The sequence below is a fragment of the Oryx dammah genome, unplaced genomic scaffold (genome assembly GCF_014754425.2).
Source record: "Oryx dammah isolate SB20612 unplaced genomic scaffold, SCBI_Odam_1.1 HiC_scaffold_7, whole genome shotgun sequence".
NCBI lineage: Eukaryota > Metazoa > Chordata > Mammalia > Artiodactyla > Bovidae > Oryx > Oryx dammah.
This window is the reverse complement of record NW_024070191.1, coordinates 42385535-42409729: the sequence shown is the minus strand read 5'-3', so window position 1 is coordinate 42409729 and position 24195 is coordinate 42385535.

Here is a 24195-nt window from a genome sequence, read left to right as displayed (position 1 = left end):
TTGGCACTCGAGCAGCCTGTATCTGAAATAAAGTAACTCTTTCTGTGAGTAATCAAATGAGAATAAGCAAATAATAGTTGTTTCAGTTTCCTTTCCTAAAAGCATGTGCCAGTAAAGGGCACCTAAAGATTCTGCTCCACTTTCTAATTTCTAGTGAGTCATCCTCCTGTGCTATAAAATATGACACCAGCAGAATGCAGGGACTCATCTGCCAGCGAGTGCATTGTTTAGGGACTGACTAACTTCGGATCAGAGCGCACGGCCGTGAGGACACAGGAGACTCTAAGCTCTGCAGAAGCAACCACGCCATTTGCTTCTTGATTCATTGCCTCTTTGGCAGGCAATGCTCCAGGCTTCCATGCATATATGGGCAATTGGGGCGTCTGTGATGGAGTGCTGTTGACAGAAGTATGGCCCGTGGTAACATGATTGCTATAATAAGGAACCACGGCAAGTCAGACAGCTGTATCAATGGTTATTCTCTGCTTTGATATTTCAAAATGTCAACGCACCATCACAAACTGTCAGGGGAAAAAAATTTAAGGATGCAGAGAAAGGAAAGAACACTTCTATCTGCGGTTCTTTAATCAAGTCCTTGTTTGAGATGCTTCTAATCATGGGTATATAATACATGCAATTCTGCCGCTTCTATAAAACATGAGGATTCCCCCCAAAGCTGAATGTCAAGTTCATCTGTCTTATGTTAAAGTCATCATTTATTTCTCCTTGTGAGACATTACAACTTAACCCTTCGAAGTTCGTATCGGACTCTTCTCAATATGTAATACTCACATATCTGTCACAATATTTCACGTAAAAATATATTTCTAATAATAAAGATTGTATCAGAGAAGCCAGAAAAAAGTCTTAACTTTAGGCTGAATTTAGTGTTTTATTTCTCAAGACCTAAAAATCAGGAAAGAATTAGTTTAGTCCACCCATTTCACATTTTGGTTCTGTCTAGTCTATCTTGAAATAAGTAACTCTTATTTATGTGATTCATTCTTTTTTTCTTATCTCTTTCTCTGTGCTCCAAATTATCAAATGCTAAACTTTAAAGTGTTAATAACTTGGACAATAATAACTACAATATATAAATGATATATATACTATTTATAACATATGTTATATTCATCAATCCTTTAATTCAGAAATTAATCCACATGATAAAAGGTAGACAAATTCTGAAAGAGAAATGAAGAGCAACATGCAACCCAACAAATTATATTGCCATTGAAATTATAAGGAAAGTACCTTCTTCATATATATATATATATACGTAAACACATTCATAGTTTAGTATACTGTGCTGTACCCAAGATAAATGTACATATTTTTCTTAACTAGAGTCAGAGATTTTACCAACCAGATATTCTTTTTCTAGCAAAGAAGGAAAGAAGGACGCTACACAAACAGTAATTGAGTTCTGGCGGTTGAATGCAATAGCCAAAGTAAGCTTGAAAATGCCAATGCATTTTCTTACATATGGATACAAAGAAAACATTAAATATTGTTACATTCCAAGACAAGAACTATGACTGTGCCGAAAATAAAATCAGGCTTCCTTGCCAGCTCAATAACGAGAATTTTCACGTTTATACCGAAAACCCTGTGAACCATGGTATTGCATTCAACAAACAGAACCAAGGCAGACACCAAGTCTATGATTCAGAAAACACAAAAGTATATTTACTATTTCTTTATGTTTTCAGCTGTTTCTTACTTAAGTAAAAGGACTTTGTTTTTAATGGAAAAAAATGTAAATATAGCACTCTGATTGTTTTTATAGTCTTATGCATTAACTTACCCAACAGCATTGCACTTGCTGCTAATGAAAAGAGAGCAGGCTGTACAAATCTTCTTAAGTCTCCTGTGGCAAGAAAACTATTACAGAAATGAATAGGAGGAATCTCTGGAGCTTTTCCCCTGTCTTCCTGTTTTACCAACGGCTGTTAGGGTCACACTGAGAACTGTCAAAGCTGAATAAACCACTGGCAGTCGAGTTGATCCCCTTTGGGCAGGCAGGATTTCATGGGGGTTGATTCGAGTTTGTCCCAGCACCAATATATTAGAGACAACGTGAAGACCCCCAGGAACCAGAGCCTGGTTTCTAACAGCGGACAAAGCGGCACTTTGCTGTTAGCGGTTTGCAAGGGAGGACTTGTCAGAGGGAGTTAATTCAAGCAGCCTGAAATCACATCAACTTCGGACATCTAAGTACTGTTAATCTGTAGCTTTGCACATTGTCTTTTCAAAGCTGCTCAGCTGCAGAGTGGTAGAACAACTGGGTTTAAAAAGTCGTTTAGAAATGTGAGATTTCTCAGCTCCCATCATTGATGAGAAAATGCTCATTAAGCTTTATGGGGTGAGGTGGGAGGGATGTCGCCAAGGTACCCCGAGGAAATTATTTGAAAGTCACATTCAGATGATTATCTTATAATATCTTCTGAACACATTTATTTTCAGAGTAAATGAGTAAACTCACTGATAACTAGAATTCTAGAAATTTAGACACATATGGAAAGTACATTGAAGGGCAAAATCCTCGTGTTCATTTCACAGCTAAGTAGAGTTGATTAGTTCACAGTGAGTTTGGGAAAGCTCTTCTATACAGAAAATATTAACAAGTGTACTATACATAGGAATTATTTGAAATTCTTATTTATTTTTAACTTATACATAGGTAAACTCTTGAAAAATATACATAATCATGTTAAGATTTCTCAATTTCTGAATGCATATATTCACTGACTCTGTATACAAATGTACACATATATACAGACTAATGTACACAGAGAAAGAGAGAGATTTTCCTGCTAGCTAAGCACTGGCTGGGACAGAAAAATGGTATTTGACTCGGTAGAGTTTATGACTATACTTCTATCCTTCACTGTTGTCTGGACTTCAAGAGGATTTTTATAATCTGGCTGTTACATGAATGTGGCCGTTCATGCATGTCAAAGCATGTTTGTGGTAAGATTCGTGTTTGTTTTAGGAATTCTGCATAGAAGAGTAGAAATTTTAAGTCTGGTTCTTCTATTTATTAACTGTGTGAACTGTCAACTCACTTAAAAGCTTCATTTCAACTTCTATAAAATAGACATCTAATCAGAAGGCTGTCAAGATTAAATTATTTTGCTTCTGTCAAAGATAGGACACAAAGTAGGGTGCACAAATGTTGGTTTTCCTGAACAAACAGTTTTACCTGACCGCAAACACGCATCTTCAGACACACATTCTATACTTGTGATCCCAGGCCTAATGGATGCAGCATCTCCATCATACCCTTAACTGGAATTCTCATATTAACCTATAGCGTCTCTTTGCTAAACTCGGTGAGACATCTTAGGAGAAAAGATACTTAAGTATATATACTGATCACATTTATGACCAGGTACTTTGTGCTTATTCCCGAATGGCTAGGAACAATGCTTCATTTCTTCTTTAAGGAACTCATGTTACTAAGGATGAATTCCACAATCTTCATTATGCTGCTAAACTTCATAGGTCTTCAAGAATTAAGAAATCAGTTTACAGTCATATGAATTTAAGATGAACCCAGTAATCATCTCTTAATTTTACTTAATGCAGTGTGCATATTCATATGGCAAATTAGCTCACTGAGCTGACCCCTGGCCAGTTCATGGACCAGTTCACCAAACATATTCATCGATTTCTCCAAAGTCATACACTGCTGCTGCTGCTGCTGAGTCGCTTCAGTCGTGTCCGACTCTGTGCCACCCCAGGGGCAGCCCACCAGGCTCCCCCGTCCCTGGGATTCTCCAGGCAAGAACCCTGGAGTGGGTTGCCATTTCCTTCTCCAACACATGAAAGCGAAAAGGGAAAGTGAAGTCACTCAGTCGTGTCCGACTCCTAGCAACCCCATGGACTGCGGCCTACCAGGCTCCTCTGTCCATGGGATTTTCCAGGCAAGAGGACTGGAGTGGGGGCCATTGCCTTCTCCGAAGTCATACACTGGTGAACCACAAAAATAATATCACTTCTTTTGAGGATGTACTGGCCAGTTCCTTGATTTTCCAACTTTTCTCTTTTAAATTCACCATTTCCATTCTTTACTTGGGTTGACACAATTAGAGAAACTGAATCATGTATAATTTATTCATTTTTTAACATATTTGTATACATAAATATTTTTATACCTATCAATATTTTGTATCAGGTACCAAGAAAACCAAGAGAGAATTCAGCCTACTCACTCACCTATTACATTCCAGGCCTCTCAAAGTTGAAACTGCATTTATCTGTATCTGAAGATATCTGCTTTGAATTTTTCTGTATTTTCTCTCACATATATTTTAAACAGAATTTCCTAAAAGTTGATTTTGTTAAATTATATTAAGAATAATATTTTAACTTTGTAAAGAGTCTTCTATGAAAGTAATTTTTGAAGAGGCCATATAATATTGCAATGGGTAGATTTACTATGATTCTGTAAATAACTGTCTGTCTTGGTGTGTGATTTGAGGCCCATTTGACCCTCCTGACAAAACATGTTTGAGTATCCCTGAGAAGACCTTTTGTAAATCTCTATGATTCAATCCTTAGCACATTTTTTAAAATCAAATTTTGGGGCCAAACGTGATGTGACTATTTCAATATGCCCTCATGAAACTTTGTAACAGCTCATATACCACTTGTTTTAAAAGGTGCTGTATACTCAGTCGCTTCAGTCATGTCCAACTCTTTCTGACCTATGGACTGTAGCCCACAAAGTATTTTACATATAACTTTACACATGTCAAGTAGACAGATACAAAATAATAGGTTTAGCACTTAAACATATTTTCGAATTCAGTTCAGTTCAGTCACTCAGTCGTGTCTGACTCTTTGTGACCCCATGGACTGCAGCACCCAAGGCCTCCCTGTCCATCACCAACATCCAGAGTTTACTCAAACTCATGTCCATCGAGTCGGTGATGCCATCCAACCATCTCATCCTCTGTCGCCCCCTTCTCCTCCTGCCTTCAATCTTTCCCAGCATCAGGGTCTTTTCAAATGAGTCAGTTCATATCAGGTGGCCAAAGTATTGGAACTTCAGCTTCAGCAACGTCCTTCCAATGAATATTCAGGACTGATTTCCTTTAGGATGAACTGGTTGGATCTCCTTACAGTCCAAGGGACTCTCAAGAGTCTTCTCCAACACCACGGTTCAAAAGCATCAGTTCTTTGATGCTCAGCTTTCATTATAGTCCAACTCCTACATCCATACATGACCACTGGAAAAACCATAGCTTTGACTAGATGGACCCTTGTTGGCAAAGTAATGTCTCTACTTTTTAATAAGCTGTCTAGTTTGGTCATAGCTTTTCTTCTAAGGAGTAAGTGTCTTTTAATTTCATGGCTGCAGTCACCATCTGCAGTGATTTTGGAGTCCATGAAAATAAAGTCTCTCGCTGTTTCCATTGTTTCCCATCTATTTGCCGTGAAGTATGGGACCACATGCCATGATCTTAGTTTTCTGAATGTTGAGTTTTAAGCCAGCTTTTTCATTCTCCTCTTTCACTTTCATCAAGAGGCTCTTTAGTTCTTCACTTTTTGCCATAAGTGTGGTGTCATCTGTGTATCTGAGGTTATTGATATTTCTCCCAGAAATCTTGATTCCAGTTTGTGCTTCATCCAGCCCAGTGTTTCTCATGATGTACTCTGCATATGAGTTAAATAAGCAAGGTGACAATGTACAGCCTTGACGTACTCCTTTTCCTATTTGGAACCAGTCTGTTGTTCCATGTCCAGTTCTAACTGTTGCTTCCTGACCTGCATATAGGTTTCTCAAGAGGCAGGTCAGGTGGTCTGCTATTCCCATCTCTTTCAGAACTTTGAATTGCTTCTTTATAAATGTTGGCAAACTTGCCTTATATTGACGACTCTTTAATAAATTTGCTTTTGTTTGCCGTCAGAGCTCTTTGATACATTTTTTTTAACCTGTAGAGCAGTGTTTATGATGGTGAAGAGATACATTTACACAATGTTGCAATTTAGCTTTTTAAATAATATTCAAAGCAACTATGAATTGTTTCAAGTTATTTTCGAATCGCCATTTCCATGAATTTTGGGGCAGTTGTAATGACGTATCTCTACAACGATCTACCTATTGATCTCCCTACTTATCTACCATGTATCTATCTTCTATGTTTCTACTACTGTTTGATTTAACAATCTTTTCCTTTGCCTCTTCAATCTTTGGCTTAAAAATACCTTTCCAAAGCCAGAATTATATATATATATATATGTCAATATTTAATTTTAGAATCTTATTTTATTTGTTGCTTTTGAACAAGTGTTTCAGTCATGTTTCATATGAAGTGCATAGCCAATCATTATTTTTTAAATTATCAATATAATTAGGGTTTTGTTCTGATATCATATGAAAAAAGCACTCTTTATCTACTGATTTAAAATGTTGCTGTCAAAGTTATACTTAATTTTCATATAAACTTGGGTCTGATTCTGAACTTTCTAACACATTCCACTAATCAACATTGAGCTTATTTTGTCATTATCACGCTATGATAATCACGAGTGCTTTTCACAGCATATGATCATTCAGCCCATCACGTTGCTCTTCTTTTTCCTCATTGGGTTGACTCTTCTCACTTCTTAATTATATCAGTGCATTTTACCAGGGTGGCCCTTTTCAGTATTACTATAACTGAAAGATATTGATCTCCAATGATGCTAAATGACTGCCTTCTCTTCACTTCTGTAGCGCTTGCCTTAGAGATATTAAAACTGAAATCTAGGACTTCGTTGTGGCCCAGTGGTGAAGAATCCACCTGCCAATGCGGGAGACACAGGTCTGAACCCTGGTCTGGGAAGCTCCTGCTTTCCGGGGAGCAGCTAAGCCCCTGACCTACAACCACCAAGCCCATGCACGTGGCAGCCGAAGCCCAGGCACCTAGAGCCGGTGCTTTGGGCCAAGAGAAGCCACCACAATGAGAAGCCCGTGCGCCCCAAGCAAAGAGTAGCTCCCACTGGTCACGGCTAGGGAAAGCCCGGGAGGGCCGTGCAGACACAGTGCAGCCACAAGTGAAAGAAAAACAAAAGCTGAAGGCTACACTTCCCCAAACCAGGTCTAACCAGCACAGGCTGCTGAAGAACCTTGAACTCTGAGGGGCCTCAGTAGGTTGGGCCCTCTTTGGGCTAAACTTAAACTTTTCTTGAGCAAAGAAAGGGATTTGTGTTAACCAACCAGGTATTTCATTGCTTCCTATCCCATAAAGTTGCTTTCAGTCCTTGGATAGGAAAAGAACATAGTGGTGACTCCTCCCCTCCTAGGACTTAAAACTCAGGACTTGATCCCCTGAGCAAAGTGCTCAGTGGGTTTTTTTGTTTCCCTACTGATCTGTGTGTTCCCTTACGTGGAAGCTTCCCGACCTCCAAGACCTCCTGCTCTTTGCTTTAGCCTCTAACATCCTATTTCTTTGGTCTAAGATACTGCATATTTTTAAGGCACATCATGGCCTTAATGAAAGGCTTTATTGGGGGATGGCATTAAAAACATAGCATAAATATATCATAAAGCATAATCATTTATACTAACTTTAAAATACAATCTGATTTCCGAGATGTTGAAATGTGGGAAAAACTAAACTTGGCCTCAAATGGGTTGGGTTCAAGTCTCAACTCAATGACTTATTCTCCAGTGGTCTTGGGATCTCCCTGGACCTCAGTTTTATCATCCTTAAAATGGGGATGATAATGGAACCTAAATCAGAGGTGGCTGTGATGATTAAGCAAAATAAGTCAAATTAAACCTTGGGCTGAAGCACTCAATGGATGTTATGTATTGATTAATTACTGATATAATTAATACAAGTGTAAGTTAATTCTTCAAGGCAGCTCAGTTCAGTTCAGTCACTCATTTGTGTCCAACTTTTGTGACCCCCATGGACTGCAGCACTGCAGGCTTCCCTGCCCATCACCAACTCCCGGACCTTGCTCAAAGTCATGTCAGTCAAGTCAGTGATGCCATCCAACCGTCTCATCCTCGTGGTCCTCTTCTCCTGCCTTCAATCTTTCCCAGAATTAGGGTCTTTTCAAATGAGTCAGTTCTTTGCATCAGGTGGCCAAAGTATTGGAGTTTCAGCTTCAGTGTCAGTCCTTCCAGTGAATATTCAGGACTGATTTCCTTTATGACTGACTGGTTTGAACGCCTTGCAGTCAAAGGGACTCTCAAGAGTCTTCTCCAACACCACAGATCAAAAGCATCAATTCTTCTGCACTCAGCTTTCTTTATGGTCCAACTCTCACATCCATACATGACCACTGGAAAAACCATAGCTTCGACTAGATGGATCTTTGTCGGCAAAGCGATGTTACTGTTTTTTAATATGCTGTCTAGGTTGGCATGGCTTTCCTTCCAAGGAGCAAGTGTCTCTTAATTTTGTGGCAGCAGTCACCATCTGCAGGGATTTTGGAGCCCAAGAAAATAGTCTCCCTCTGTTTCCACTGTTTCCCCATCTATTTCCCATGAAGCCATAGGACCGGATGCCATGATCTTAGTTTTCTGAATGTTGAGCTTTAAGCCAACTTTTTCACTCTTCTCTTTCACTTTCCTCAAGAGGCTCTTTAGTTTTTCTTCACTTTCTGTCATAAGGGTGGTGTCATCTGCATATCTGAGGTTATTGATATTTCTCCCAGAAATCTTGATTCCAGCTTGTGCTTCATCCAGGCTGGCATTTCTCGTCATGTACTCTGCATATAAGTTAAATAAGCAGGGTGACAATATACAGCCCTGACGTACTGCTTTCCCAGTTTGAAACCTGTCCGCTGTTCCATGGTCTGGTTTTAACTGTTGCTTCTTGACCTGCCTACAGATTTCTCAGGAGGCAGGTAAGGTGGTCTGGTATTTTCATCTCTTTCAGAATTTTCCACAGTTTGTTGTGACCCACACAGTCAAGGAGTTTGGCATAGTCAGTAAAGCAGTAGATGTTTTTCTGGAACTCTCTTGCTTTTTCCATGATCCAACAGATGCTGGCAATTTGGTCTTTGGTTCTTCTGTCTTGTCTAAATCCAGCTTGAACATTTGGACATTCTCGGTTCACAAACTGTTGAAGCCTGGCTTGGAGAATTTTGAGTATTACTTTGCTAGCATGTGAGATGAGTGCAATTGTATGTTGTTTGAATATTCTTTGGCATTGCCTTTCTTTGGAATGGAATGAAAACTGACCTTTTCCAGTCCTGTGGCCCCTGCTGAGTTCTCTAAATTTGCTGGCATATTGAGTGCAGCACTTTCACAGCATCATCTTCCAGGATTTTAAGTAGCTCAACTGGAATTCCACAACCTCCACTAGGTTTTTTCACAGTGATACTTCCTAAGGCCCACTTGACTTCACATTCCAGGATGTCTGGCTCTAGGTGAACGATCACACCGTCATGGTTATCTGCGTCATTAAGATCTTTTTTGTATAGTTCTGTGTATTCTTGCCACCTCTTCTTAATCCCTCCTGCTTCTGTTAGGTCCATACCATTTCTGTCCTTTATTGTGCCCATCTTTGCATGAAATATTCCCTTTGTATCTCAGGAATCAACATTTTGCTGTATAATAGTATAATAAGATGGACCTAGTCTGTAAGCAGCTCTTTTGCCCTTTTTCTGTTTATCCATCTCCATTTCTCAGACTTCAGTTATAAAAATAAGATGACTGGGTAACATTAGACCTACTTCCGGATGTGTGCTCTACAGAATGTACACAGTGCTTTGCCTGTCCTGCTGATTCCCTGCCCAGATTAAAAGGAGTAAAATGAAGAATTGAGTAGTTAATCAGTGACTAACTGTGCCCCCAGCTTCTCCCTTAGCAAACTTGCAGACAGACCATGCAGACAATAAAGCATCCAAAGGAAGACCAGGAGAAGGAAGCAGGCCTCTGTGCGATGGGAGATGATGAAGAATGCAACCCACTACTTTAATGATTAACTGAGACAGCTTCCCCTTTATCCCTATAAGACCTTTCATGGCTACTCAGACTCTTTGGGGTTGGTTTGGGGACATGAGTCCTTCTTCTCCCCAGATAGGCTGCTCCCAATTAAAGTAGCATTTCCTTTGCCAACCGACACTTGTGTCTTATGAATTGACTTTTTGAGCCATAAGAAGGCAAACTTGAGTTCAGAAACAATTCTCATTATCTTCTATGATGCTTTCCAAAGAATTCTAAAAATAATCATATCCATTTATCTTGCATTTTCATAGATCAGCTTAAGTCGAGGAAAGACATTTAGATGCCATTTAGATGCTAGGACACATGAAAAATGTCATGATTCCAGAGCTCATTTCTGAGGCCTCCAGAGACACCCCATGGTGTGCTAGACACATCCTCTTCCTCTGCACCCAGTGGACATATTCAGCCAGCACGAAAATAAGATTACAAGTGGCCAACTTCTGTGTTTTCTAGCTTTATCTTCTTCACTGGCTTACAAACTACCACAATTAGCAAACCCTAATGCCCTGCAATGTTATCTCTGCCGCTGCCTGAATTTCCCTCAAGTGTCTCCTTCCCCCCATCTCAGTCTAATGAAATGTAATAAAAGTCTGTAAAGGTCATGTGGGAAACGCACATTTCAAGCAGTAGCAGTTACCAACGAGAGGCTCAGAATTTACATCATTTTCCTCTCAAAAGTCACATGAAGCTCAATGGGTAACTATTTAGTTTTCTAGTGGCAGTAAAACATCTGGAAAACACTGAAATTAAGTGACTCCTCGAGTTCTGTTCTGATTTTTTCTGACATCATGATCCTGTAACTCACCTCTCATGACTATGTTCATAATGCTATACTTGGAGCCTCCTGAATAAATATAACTTCAGCAAGATTAAATAGTTGCCTCCAAGTAAAACTTTTTTTAAGTCATTTCACCAAGTGGCTAAAATGCAATCTATGAAATAGCTTTGGTTATCAGTGAATCTTTACAAACCACATAGGTTCCAAGAAAATGACAGGATCTCATATTTTTGGTTTGCCACAATGCTGTATTTTCTAAATCTCCAAGGGATACAGATAATTTTTTGCAATTTCACTTAATTTTATCAAATAATATACCCAGTCATTCATACCTCTAAATTGTGACAACTCAAATGAGTATGAGGACTGAAACAGCAATTTATTTAGGCTTTCACAAAGATATCTCTGCAGTATTTTGATATTAAAGGCAATTAGAACATGTGATTTCTATTAAAATAGTAAATGTGCACAGACACACACAATGAAGGCACATGTAGTCTGCAACAAAAAACTCTGCCAGAGATTTGTCTTAAAAATGAAAACTTTTGAGCTTCACTGGCGGTCCATTGGTTAAGAATCCACCCTGCAGTGCAAGGGACACCGATTCAGTCCCCCGCCTGGAAAGACCCCGCTGCCACGGAGCAACTGAGCCGGTGCACCACGGCCACCGAGCCAGCATTCTGGAGCCCGCAAGCTGCGACCACTGAACCCACACACAGCAATACCGAAGCCCCCGCACCGAGTGCCCACGCTCCACAACAAGAGAAGCCGGCGCAGTCAGAGACCCATGCGCCCAACCGCAGAGGCCCTGCCCGCCACAGCTAGAGAAAGCCGACGCGCGGCAGCAAAGGCCCAGCGCAGACGGGAGCGAGTCTACAAACACCGGGGCGGCTACAGCTTGCTTCACTGAGCTGTGTTTGTAACACATGGACGTCTATGAGCTGGAGCTGAATGGGAGACGAGCGCGGAAGGGCACTCTGAAGGCACCTCTAATTCTGCGAGGAGGCTCCAGCGTTCTTGCTGGGAAATCCCACGGATAGAGGAGCCTGGCTGGCTACAGTCAGAGGGGTCACACAGTCAGACGGGGCTGAGCGGCTGAGCACGGCACACGCCAGAGCGATTGAATTCCTTGAGGAAAAGGTCACACTAGCACTTAGCTTCCTTAATTACAAGACAAGAGCCACTCTCCCTCCTCATTTAGGAAATAATGAAGCCATGACCTGTATCACGTGTGTGCCCATTCATGTCCGAGTCTCTGACTCCGTGGACTATAGCCAGCCAGGCTCCTCTATCCATGGGATTTCCCAGGAAAGAATACTAGATTGGGATGCTACTTCCCCCTCCAGAGGATCTTCCTCGCCCAGGGGTCGAACCTGGATCTCCTGCGTGGGCAGGCAGGTTCTTTACCACCGAGCCACCTGGGAAGCCCAGCGTCATCAAAACCCAGACTTCTGAGCCACAGCGCTCTCGGGGCTTTGCTGTGTAAATAAAACTCTCTCTCTTGTTTGTCTGCTATGACAAGGGTCTTCAAATTATAATGAAAATTTCAAAGACTGAATATTCAATTTTGACATGGTTTATTGGGTGATGTTTGACGTTAAAGGAACAAAGCTTTCCACTCTAAAGGTCTTTTTTGTATGCTGATCATTTTGAGCAAAAAACATTCAAGACTCAAAAGTTCAGGAAGAAACACTGACCTCCCCCACTAACTACCTAAGAGTGTTAACAGAAGGCCTACTCCAGGAAGGGGGCTGTCACCATGGGGAACTGCAGTGTGAGCCACACGTGTAGGGAGGGAGGAACCTACCAAAGTCTCTTTGTTAAAATTTCTGTATGCCGCTGTCTCTGCTAATCCAGCAAACGTTTATCTACCAAACATTTGCTTTTCTATCTCATGTCAATTCCTTCCTACCCTTTGAAGTCCCCAAACACTGTCCTTGACACCTTCTTTGTCTTAAGTAGAAGATAGTATTAAAAGTGAGGGTTTCAGGGATTTGGGTAAGTTACTCAGTTTTTCTGAGTCTTGCCCACGGATATAAGTTATTAAATTTTTATATGGTTTTTTCCAGTTAATCTGTCTTATGTCACATTAATTCTTAGACCAGGTAGAAAAATTTAGAAAGGTAAAGAAATATTTATTCCTCCCAGAGAGATCCATGGCAGTTGGAATTTGTCTTTAAGTAATACATTTCTTTCTTTCTTTTCTTCTTTTTTTTTAAATTTTTTATTTTTGCTTCAAATAACCACATAGGGATCAATTTGCTCAAAATTGCAGTTTTTGATACATTCTCATAATGGAGATTTTTCAGTTATTTCACTGACTCACAAAGAGCAATTAGAGTAACTCCTCCACTCAGAGGTTTCCAAACTTTTCATTTTGTGGTAATTTTACTGTCTTATTAATTTTTACATAATATTCCCAGGTCAAAAAAATATGTGAGTCCTATATACTAAGCACCTGGGTCCAAAGAACTTAATAAATATATATGTCCTAACAAGTTAATAGCCAAATGGCTAAATAATAGATACTAATGAAAATGAAACATTACTTTTACTTCATTATTCAGGTCAGTTCAGTTCAGTCACTCAATCGAGTTCAACTCTTTGTGACCCCATGGACTGCAGCACGCCAGGCCTATTCAAACTCATGTCCATCAAGTCCATGATGCCATCCAACCATCTCATCCTCTGTCATCCCTTCTCCTCCCACCTTCAATCTTTCCCAGCATCAGGGTCTTTTCAAATGAGTCAGTTTTTTGCATTAGGTGGCCAAAGTATTGAAGTTTCAGCTTCAACATCAGTCCTTACAATGAATATTCAGGCCAGATTTCCTTTAGGATGGACTGGTTGGATCTCCTTGCAGTCCAAGGGACTCTCAAGAGTCTTCTCCAACACCACAGTTCAAAAGCATCAATTCTTCGGTGCTCAGCCTTCTTCACAGTCCTACTCTCACATCCATACATGACCACTGGAAAAACCATAGCCTTGACTAGATGGATCTTTGTTGGCAAAGGAATGTCTCTGTTTTTTAATATGCTGTCTCGGCTGGACATAACTCTTCTTCCAAGGAGTAAGTGTCTTTTAATTTCATGGCTGCAGTCACTAAATGCAGTGATTTTGGAGCTCCAAAAAATAAAGTCTGCCACTGTTTCCACTTTTTCCCCATCTATTTGTCATGAAGTGATGGTTCCAGCACAAGAGAAAACTCTACACATGGACATCACCAGATGGCCAACACTGAAATCAGATTGATTATATTCTTTGCAGCCAAAGGAGGAGAAGCTCTATACAGTCAGCAAAAACAAGACCGGGAGCTGAATGTGGCTCAGATCATGAACTCCTTATTGCCAAATTCAAACTTAAATTGAAGTAGGGAAAACCACTACACCCTTCAGGTATGACCTAAATCAAATCCCTTACAACTATAGAGTGGAAGTGAGAAATAGATTTAGGGACCAAATCTGATAGACAGAGCGCCTGATGGACTATGGACAGAAATTTGTGACATTGTACAGGAGATAAGGATCAAGATCATCAAAAAGAAAAACAAATGCAAAAAATCAAAATGGCTGTCTGGGGAGGCCTTACAAATAGCTTTGAAAAGAAGAGAGGTGAAAAGCAAAGGAGAAAAGGAAAGTTATACCCATTTGAATGCCGAGTTCCAAAGAATAGCAAGGAGAGATAAGAAAGCCTTCCTCAGTGATCAGTGCAAAGAAAATAGAGGAAAACAATACAATGGGAAAGACTAGAGATCTCTTCAAGAAAATTAGAGATACCAAGGGAACATTTCATGCAAAAATGGGCTCGATAAAGGACATGAATGGTATGGACCTAACAGAAGCAGAAGCTATTAAGAACAGGTGGCAAGAATACACAGAAGAACTGTACAAAAAAGATCTTCACAACCCAGATAATCACAATGGTGTGATCACTCACCTAGACCCAAACATCCTGGAATGTGAAGTCAAGTGGGCCTTAGGAAGCATCACTATGAACAAAGCTAGTAGAGGTGATGGAATTCCAGTTGAGCTATTTCAAATCCTGAAAGATGATGCTGTGAAAGTCCCACACTCAGTATGCCAGCAAACTGGAAAACTCAGCAGTGGCCACAGGACTGGAAAAGGTCAGTTTTCATTCTAATCCCAAAGAAAGGCAATGCCAAAGAATGCTCAAACTACCATACAATTGCACTCATCTCACATGCTAGTAAAGTAATACTCAAAATTCTCCAAGCCAGGCTTCAACAGAACATGAACCGTGAACTTCCAGATGTTCAAGCTGGTTTTAGAAAAGGCAGAGGAACCAGAGATCAAATTGCCGACATCCACTGGATCATCAGAAAAGCAAGAGAATTCCAGAAAAACATCTATTTCTGTTTTATTGACTATGCCAAAGCCTTTGACTGTGTGGATCACCACAAACTGTGGAAAATTCTGAAAGAGATGGGAATACCAGACCACCTGACCTGCCTCTTGAGAAATCTGTATACAGGTTAGGAAGGAACAGTTATAACTGGACATGGAACAACAGACTGGTTCCAAATCAGGAAAGGAGTACATCAGGCTGTATATTGTCACCCTGGTTATTTAACTTACATGCAGAGCTCATCATGAGAAACGCTTGGCTGGATGAAGCACAAGCTGGAATCAAGATTGCTGGGAGAAATACCAATAACCTCAGATATGCAGATGGCACCACCCTTATGGCAGAAAGTGAAGAACTAATGAGCCTCTTGATGAAAGTCAAAGAGGAGAGTGAAAAAATTGGCTTAAAGCACAACGTTCAGAAAACTAAGATCATGGCACCCAGTCCCATCACTTCATTATTAAATTCCTATAATTACTGAATAATGGGATCAAATGCCTATTTGTCTGAAACATTTTCACAAACTTTTGGAAAAAAGATCAACAGAGCATCTCCACGATCATTTCCTGTTTGTCCCCGACTTTTGTATTGTACTTGCCTTTAATCACAGCAACTACCAAAAAGCTAAATCTTGCAAAACTATGACATCAAAAAAGAGATTATGTGATCTAGGGTTGTAGCTGTGAGCAGCCTCTATCAAGTGTTGTATACAGTGTCTGACAGGCTGTGTGGATTTTTAAAAAGTTAGAATATCTGGTGACAGTCGTGTGAACTTACTGAAGTGCTTTGAACCACCTGGGCATATGATTTGGGAATTATGACCTTAAAAACATTTTTATCATGAAAACTCAAGCTCTTTTATTATCATAAATGAGGATTTTGTGTCCTATCACCATCATGGAGCAGGGCCCTATGGGGGCCTCCCGGGACAGACACCCTCATGTCCTCTGTCCACTTCTTATCAGTTGAAAACTTTAGCCAAAGAATAAAGTTAATAAAAGAAGTAAGAACATGAAAATATAAAGGGAAACAGTCAAAATAATAACGGTTTAGTCATTAAACAAAGTAGGGCCTTCAGTTCCTCCTCAAACACTATAGGTGATACTGAGTCATATCCTTAGAGTTGTTTCACAGATACTGAAACCCCCAGTAAGTGGAAGAAGTTAACAACGTAATGACCAGAAATACGTGGCTCCATCTTAGGCGCTTCCGAGAATGGCCTCAAGGAATCGGAAACAAATGGAACCTGGAATTAAAGATGAACTGCACAAAAACAGCCAGGATGACGCCGATCAGATAACCACGACTGAGTCTGAGATGACTGTCAGAGCTGTCTGTCCCGTTCTGCACGTAGCCCCAGCCCCGCGTTCACCCCTGAAGCTCCCCTCTAAAAGCCCCCAAATGGCAAGGGAGAGTTGGTTCTTTGGAGCATAAGTCCACCCTCTCCCCAGGGTCGCTGGCTTCCTCAAGAAAGCTATCTTTCCTCTTACTCTACATTCTCTCTCAGTATTGAATTCTTGAGCTAAGAGCCAAGCCTGAGTGCCATGGCACTATGAGCGGAGCGTCGCAGTGGAAAGCTAGGCCAAGGTTTTTACTCAAACAAAGGAAAGTGACTACGTGAAATCCTTTCTTCTCCAAATAACACACATTTGGATGGTTGACTTCTTAACCTGTCTCTGCTCTCAAAACAGCCATAGGGAAAGGGTGGTAAAGGAGGTTCTCCACCAAGAGCAGATTAACGGTTCTATTTTGCTGTGGATGCGGGACAGGACATGAAGGGGAGAACGAGGCCAGATGGAAATTGCAAGTATTAGAAAAAGGGAGCGGGAGATGGAGAGAGAGAGTCTCACCTCCATCCTTCTCCCATACCCATCTGCCCAAATGTAGCCAGAATGCAGCAACTCAACAGGTGATTCCTTACAGCTCTGATGGTGTTCACTTGATCTATAATCATCTCTATCAATACTTACATCAGGGCAAGCAGGCATCACAAATTGGTGCCAACCAGATAAGTACTTAGATTCGTCTAAAATTTTCCATCTATTCAAAAATTCAGCCAGCTTCTCAGGCTCATACTAGTGATTTCATTAAGTCACATTTTACAGAATTGAATATTCTGGATCCACTCTTCCAGTTTTGCTAATTGGAGGGTTCACTTTATCATTAATAGAAATCTACTAGAAGTCAGTTCTGTGTTAGCACACACTAGGTGTTCCGGGAATGATACAGACAATTAACTCTTCCATAATTCATAGAAGAGAATATCCTCAAAGGATTTTCACAAGTAGATAAGCATCTAACTTTATTCAGCCCAAGTCTTAGCCACAAGCCAGATGCTGGTCTCCAACTCCAACATGATCCAGAGACGAGGCATCCACAATTTGGCCATGAGGGCTGGACCTTGGCGAACTAAGAAAGCCTGGTGGAATCACTCAGTCGTGCCAGAAGGAAGGTCTCCACGAAGAATAGGAAACATACTCTCATTCTACAAAATACTACTGAACCTTTTTGGAGTACTTATAGAGAGTGTTGTGGATTTTTTGAAATTTATTCTATAACCAATCACTTTACTGTATTTATAGCAGTCCTAGTGGTACCCTGGTAACCATATTATTGTTCAATGTGTGTTCCTGTTTGTAACACTTATACTTCTTTTCTCTTTTTTCTAGTTGAACTGGCTAGGACATTCAGAATAATTTTAGATGATATTACTGATAGTGAACAAATCCAGAGTACTCCTGACTTTCAAAGGAATTCCTTCTAGCATTGTATTATTAAATATATTTCTGGTCACATGTGCCAATTTAAAAATTATGCGTAGACACTGATGTATTTTATATCTTCCCTTCATGTACTGCACCAAGCTCCTCCATCCATGGGATTTTCAGGGCAAGAGTACTGGAGTGGGTTGCCATTTCCTTCTCCAGGGAATCTTCCCAACCCAGGGAACGAACCCAGGTCTCTCACATAGACAGACGCTTTACCGTCTGAGCCACCAGGGAAGTCCTGAACTGCTGAAACTTTTATGTAAATGAGAAAATTTTAAAAGTCAATAATCAGCAATGTTTTTGTAATAAAGAGTATTAGACTATCTAACATTTTCATCTGCTGAAATCAAAGCAAGTAGCAAACAGGTCAAAACTCAGACATCAGAGCTTTGATAACCTACCAGATGGCGGGTGGATTACAAAGTATCAACTCGTTTAATTTCGTTACTTGTCAGCTGCGCTGGTAACATGATGGGTGGCAGAAATTGTTTAAAGGAGGTGACGAAGTGTCCCATTTATTTAAATGATATAGCCTTTATTAGGGCCAGTTTGTCACAGATAAATTAAAGCTAATGGTGGGAACAGTTTAAAGTCATCGTTAAATAGGTAGCAGATTGCCAGGGCTCATGAAAAATAAAGCAGCTCTGAAAAGATCAATGGGTCCAAAAGATTTAGATCTTTTAATAATCATTGCTACACATACAAAAGTTATAGCTGAGAATTAAGGGTGTGTGTAAACCACAGCACAATAATATTTCTAAAAGGTTATTAAAACACTGAAATGCACGGTGATGATCCAACTTGACTGACTTACTAAAGGCTGATTTCCCAGATGCAGAAGGAAAGTGTGAGCTAACAGAGTATCTGTCACCTTAAAAATGTCATAAAATTACCAAACATTCCTATCAACCTGGATTTCACGAAACCGTTGCTTTTAGAGTAAAGATAAATAGTGATAGATTCAAGATAAAAGCTGATTGAATTTATTTAATTTCCTAATACTTAATGGACTAGGAGGGCGAGGGGAATTGCTTCTATATTTTTCTAAAGCTGTTTGAACTTTTACCCAAGAAGAATACTGATTCTGTCTGACCCTATCATTTGGAGTTAGTTTTACAAATGTGATATTCTTGTCCACTTTTAAATTGTAATATAGCAATAAAAAGAAAATGGAAGCAACTTTGAAAATGATGAAGTTTGGGTATGGGAAAGACAGAAGGACCCTCTATAGTGATTTAACTATAAACTTTTAAAAGGGAGAAAACTAAGTTATCCAAATGAAACTAAATTCTTTCCATTTTACTTAGGTTTTTAGTAATTAGGACAGAGTTTGCGGTTGAGAGAGTGAAATGGTTAAAACAACTAACATGTCAGAGGAACCTGTTCCCAGTGATGGAGGAAACTTCCACTTGTAAGAAACACGTGCAAGAGAGTTTCAGGGTTCCGCTCATCTGAGAGCGTGCTATGCTAAGCTTGGTCTCTCAACATGATCACGCCATGAGCCCGCTTTCCAAGAGACGGGTGCAGGGGCCAGTGGTAGCCCTCCAGTGAAAGCAGATCTCAAACAGAAAGCAATCTGTACTTTTATCCTGTGATCCAGCTTAACCTTGACTTAAGATTTATCATCTCTGGAAATTCTGTATCCTTAGCCTTGATACTCTAATTGCTTCCTGCATCAGAGTCTGCAAACGACCTAATTCAGTGACTGTAGTTTCTAACTCTACCCTTCCCTTAAAATCCTTCTATTTGATAGCTTTGTTCTGGTAATGAGTCCAAGACAAGGTTATTTTTTCCAGCGCTCCTGTCCCTGCCTCATTACTAAGCTTCCTGAACCTTCCTGTCTTCTAAACAGCAGTGAATGTCCTTGAGGGTTAGTATAGCTCTCCTCCAGGTCTGAAGAGGAGGACGCTCCTGGAGAAGCAAAAGCTCTCTGCTACAATCCCGCTCAACAGTTGTCCAGGTAAATAGCGCTCCTTTTCTGCCTCCATAATCTCACATGGCCCTGGCCTGCGCAGGTCCAGAGGAGGTGCATAAGATATTGGTGAATGGGGAGAGGCCTCAGTGCTCTCGCTGCCTGGACCAAGCCTGACCCCTGGCCAGAGAACTAGGATCCGACGTGCAGCACGGCACGGGCAAGCGAATCAGAAGCGCCTGGCGACGCTGAGCCGTCTGGCTAAGAGAGTCACCGCGGGCTTTGTCTCCAGCCCTCCGCCTCCGAACATCACCATCTGGCTCCCCCGTATGTCCGTCCTATTTCCTCCCTCGCGGATTTTCCCTCACGGCCTGGACGCTGCTAACAGAGACCGCAGCTCAATCCTCCTGCTCCAAGCTCGGCTTTGGCACTTTTCCCTCCAGTTCTCCATTCTGACGCCCCAGGACTGCTTCCGGCCCTCAGGACCGTCACTCGGCTGGCAAATATAAGGCCGCGAGATAAACACGGTAGTTCCAGTCAATGTATTAACTGAGCGCCATTTGGGGGTACAGGGGGCTGCTGCTGCTGCTGCTGCTGCTGCTGAGTCGCTTCCGTCGTGTCCGACTCTGTGCGGCCCCAGAGACGGCAGCCCACCAGGCTCCCCCGTCCCCGGGATTCTCCGGGCAAGAACACTGGAGTGGGTTGCCACTTCCTTCTCCAATGCATGAAAGTGAAAAGTGAAAGTGAAGTCGCTCAGTCTGGTCCGACTCCGCGACCCCATGGACTGCAGCCCACCAGGCTCCTCCATCCATGGGATTTTCCAGGCAAGAGGACTGGAGTGGGGTGCCATCGCCTTCTCCGATACAGGGGGCAGACAGTGCTTAAGAGCCGACCCTATTTAAATCAGCATTTACTCCCCAGATCGCCACTGGCGCCCCAGTGCTGTTCCGCCAGCTTGCAACAGGCTGACTCACACACACGTGAGGGGTTAGGAGGTGGGGCAGCACTGTAGCCATGGGGGCAGCCTCTTTTAATAAAACTGTTCTAATTCACTGAAATGCCCAATGGACACGGACAAGGCTTATCTCTTCTCTCTGAAAACTCCGTGTCTCCTTGGTGGTTTTCCGATCGAACGTAGCTAAGCTTTGTGGATCATGTTTCATCTTTCCTACCTAAGAATACCAACTCAAGGAAATGACTGGTAGAATCATTTGTTAGCTGATCGCAATCAGAAGACCTGTGTTTTGTGGTTGGGCAGTGACTCTGGAGGTCAGGACCACGGGCTCTGCCGGCAGACAGACCCACGCTCAGACTTCATTGCTCTCCAGTGGCAGTGGAAGTGGAAAGGGGAGTGAGTGAAAGTGAGGAGTCTGCCTGCTAGTCGCCCAGCGCGGCTGACTCTTCGCGACCCGTTGACTGCACCTGCCAGGCTTCTCTGTCCATAGAATTTTCCAGGCAAGAAGACTGGAGCAGGTCGCCAGTCCCGTCTCCAGGGGATCTTCCAACCCAGGGCTCGAACCTGGGTCTCTTGTGTTATAGGCAGATTCTTTACTGTCTGAGCCAGCAGAGAAGCCCTTCCAGTTACAGGGACTTGAGTAAATTTCATATGTCAAAACCTCAGTACCCTCATCTCTAAAATGGGAATAACGGCTTTTCTCAATGAACTTGCTCTGAGAACAAATAGGACATTATTTATACAGTGTTGCCTTGGAAGCTCTTTTTTATTGCTATTATCATTATTGTCAGTGACAAGGAGCTCTATATCTAATAAAAAATCAATTCCTCTTAGTCAATGAAAATGAACATTTTCACCTGTAATATTAATATACTCTCATGGTAGAAGCTGAGTCTGTTACCAAATAATACAAAAACTGAATAATCTTTATTTCTAAATTATTATAAAAGTGTCATATGTGAAATAAAAATCCAAGTGAATATTAAGCCATAAACAGAGATGGCTTGAGGTTTAACAATTGCAAAATGCAGTAAATATAAAACATGTATGTTTATAATACTGCTTTTCTCTCTTACTGCAACAATGTGCCAGAACTTTTTTTTTTATTACAAATAATCCAAGAAAAAGAAACCATGGAAAGTAAATGAAACACTGTGCAATGTTTCCTATAAGGAGGAAAAAAAAGGAAACCATAATGTTCTCCATTTAAAGCCTTGAGATTTCATAAAACAACATTACAAGATAGTGCCTCCTGGGATTACAGCATAAAATACAGATTCCTCGTATTTGCTGTTTGTATTTCATTGCATAATAAAATCACTTTTAAAGAGATTTTTGCCACCAATGGTTCAGTTACAAAAATGTGTTTGCTCTTACACGATCACAAATAACATACGATATCTGGGTCGGAAATTTAGTTTTAACAAAGTGAGCTTTCTGTGCCTTTCATCACTCAGAGATTTATTTAAATTTCGAATTAGAATTAAGCTTAGTGCTTCCAATGGATAGGAAAGACATGTTCCAAACAGGATGAAATGAACAGTGAGAAACGAACTCGCTGAAAGCAGTTAAAGGAAGGCAGTTGCTCGTCAGGATTCTTTATTTTCCTCCACCAGTCAGGCCACAATGATAAGAGAAAATAATTCATAAAGTTATAAATATCACAGTGTTTTTGATGAAAGAGTGAGAGAGTCAAAATTTAATCTCCCTTCTTCGCCTCAAGCTCAGAGTGCAGGCAGTTAAGGGACTCATTTCAGTGTGATGTGTTCAGGGCCCTGAAAACAGCCATCTGAGGTTCTTGCCCTGAGCTGAGTCACGGGAGGTGAAGTCCTCAGCCCAGCAGGCTGGTGTGGGGCTCACGGCGTGTCCCCCGCGGAGGATGGGGCTGCTCATGGCGTGTCCCCCCCACGGAGGATGGGGCTGGTCATGGCGTGTCCTCTGTGGAGAATGGGGCTCACAGAGTGTCCCCCTGTGGAGCATGGGGCTGGTCACGGCGTGTCCCCACGTGGAGGACAGGGCTCACAGGGTGTCCCCCCGCAGAGGATGGAGCTGGTCACGGCATGTCCCCCACAGAGGATGGGGCTCACGGCGTGTCCCCCCGGGGAGGATGGGGCTGGTCACGGCGTGTCCCCACGTGGAGGACAGGGCTCATGGGGTGTCCCCCCGCGGAGGATGGAGCTGGTCATGGCGTGTCCTCTGCGGAGAATGGGGCTCACAGCGTGTCCCCCACGGAGGATGGGGCTGCTCATGGCATGTCCCCTGCGGAGGATGGGGCTGGTCATGGCGTGTCCTCTGCAGAGAATGGGGCTCACAGCGTGTCCCCCCGCGGAGGATGGGGCTCACGGCGTGTCCCCACGTGGAGGACAGGGCTCATGGGGTCTCCCCCCGCGGAGGATGGAGCTGGTCACGGCATGTCCCCCTCAGAGGTTGGGGCTCACGGCGTGTCCCCCCGTGGAGGATGGGGCTGGCCCCTGATGGGCACTGAGAAAGGGAGCCTTGGGCCAGAGCGACAGCTGCGGACAGGGTCACCCTGGAAGGCAGCTTATCTGCCGCTTCCTTCACTCTAGGACGAAGCAGAGGCCCTGACCCAGAAGGGGCACACGACTTACACAGGGCCTGAGCCCTGCAGAGCGGCAGTGTCCTCCGCCGTTTTCAGTTCGGGCTTGCGGGTCCCTGGCGGGGTCTGCCCATGCGGGAAGAGCCTTAGTGCCTAGCTATGGAGTGAATCATGAACAAAGGCTCCGTAAGGGGTTATTCCTGTCGGCAGTCTGGCCAGCTTCACATCACATTTCCAGAATACAAAAATTCACAAAGTTTAAAGTTAGCTTTTTTTTCTCTCCTCTTTTCGGTTTACAACAGGTATTTTGTCAAAAATCCTTTCAAAAAAGAAGTCAGTTTAATTATAAATACTAAGTAACTGTGGAAATGGTTCAAATGCAAAGAAACAAATGATGGCATTGCTGGAAAAGCTTCCTTGGAAGAAATTAAAATATAAATTAAAAGAGTTTATTTTGCATTTGAACTATAATGCCTTTTATTTGAATAGAACGATAAGATTTCTAAAGTAGGGCTGCACACACTGTATCATTACACTGTTATATTCAAATTAATGAATAATTCATTTCTCAGTATTTTGGAAGTGAGTTGATTGCAGCTTCCAGACAGTGGGTAACAAATGAAAACATGTTGCTGCTGCTGTTAAGTCACTTCAGTCGTGTCTGACTGTGCGACCCCAGAGATGGCAGCCCACCAGGCTCCCCCATCCCTGGGATTCTCCAGGCAAAAACACTGGAGTGGGCCGCCATTGCCTTCCCCAACGCATGAAAGTGAAAAGTGAAAGTGAAGTTGCTCAGTCGTGTCCGACTCTCAGCAACCCCATGGACTGCAGCCCACCAGGCTCCTCCATCCATGGGATTTTCCAGGCAAGAGTACTGGAGTGAGGTGCCATCGCCTTCTCTG